The sequence below is a fragment of the Salvelinus alpinus genome, chromosome 3 (genome assembly GCF_045679555.1).
Source record: "Salvelinus alpinus chromosome 3, SLU_Salpinus.1, whole genome shotgun sequence".
In the NCBI taxonomy this organism is placed as follows: domain Eukaryota; kingdom Metazoa; phylum Chordata; class Actinopteri; order Salmoniformes; family Salmonidae; genus Salvelinus; species Salvelinus alpinus.
The window spans coordinates 32,137,706-32,139,162 of NC_092088.1; positions in this window are offsets into that span (position 1 = coordinate 32,137,706).

Below are 1,457 nucleotides of genomic sequence, written 5' to 3' on the forward strand. Positions count from 1 at the left end.
GAAAGCATGGGACAAAGGAATGTGTAGCATCGGTGGAAAAAACTGTGTCAACTGTGCGAGAAAGACAGGTTGAGGTTGCCAGGGCCAGAGTACAGCAGAAGGTGTTGTATGCTGAGACAGTGAAGAGAGTAGAGGATGATGTGTCAAGGGTGAGTAGTATTTGGTTTCAGTAAGGTTGGCTTCTTAGCATTCATTGCCATAGTTATCAACTGTACCGCAGGAATGGAATGTAAATTACAGAAAATATATGTTGTGGTGGCAGCTGCAGAGAAGTACTTCGGTTTTACTGCAGAAGAGATACAAGGCAGTTAACCCACTGTTCCTAGGCCGTCATTGAAAATAAGAATTTGTTCTCTCCCTTGGTCATATGTTCATGACCCGGATTCACATAAATTATTTTAAATTCATAGTAACCCCTCCTACAACCCCTCCTACAGCATATGCTGACAAAATATTCTATAAAAAAAGTATTTTAGTGGCAAAGACTCCAGTGGTCATACATAATTCATAGATTCACCAAACATATATTATTATTTTATGTTTCATTATTCATGGTATATACTATTGGTTATGATTGCAGACAGAGCCCAAAGAATGCAATCATAACCAATAGTATATACCATGAATAATGAAACATAAAATAATAATATATGTTTGGTGAATCTATGAATTATGTATGACCACTGGAGTCTTTGCCACTAAAATACTTTTTTATAGAATATTTTGAATTAGTAATATTTTGATAAGGTGCATGTCACCCAGAGATATGCCCATGTTGTAGAGATACACCTAGCGGACTGAAAGCTCACAGTTGTAGGCATATTACAGTTAGTGCTATTTAGATTAGCGCTGGCAAACAAATCCATTACATTAGCTACCTAAATGTGAAGTAAACTCAACTGAGGACTAATAGAGCAGCAGGTAGCCTAGTGGTTAGAGTGTTGGACTAGTAACCGAAAGGTTGCAAGATTGAATCCCTGAGCTGACAAGGTAAAGATCTGTCGTTATGCCCCTGAACAAGGCAGTTCCTAGGCCATCATTGAAAATAAGAATTTGTTCTTAACTGACTTGCCTAGTTAAATAAAGTTAAAAAATAATAATAATGGAGACTTTTAACTTGTAAACGTGCAGGATAACTACTTCCGTTTTTTTAATACTCTGTTTTGCTTGTTTGGGTAGCACTCCTCACAGGCTGTTTGGTGTATGTTTTTTGTTGTTGCTGAGATGAAACTGCCCAAACTCTGAAAGGTATTATTGTATGTCAGAATTGCAACTCGAGATTTGTTCAAGCCTAAAATGTTATTCCGTAATCGTAACATGGTGTTTGTATGTTCACAGATGAAATTTCACGTTCAGTTCATTTTTCACGCAAGGCTTTTCTTATGAACCTAACAATTTATATATGGATCTTCTTACGATTCTAACAATACGTACATTCAACCTTTAGGCAGGTATCT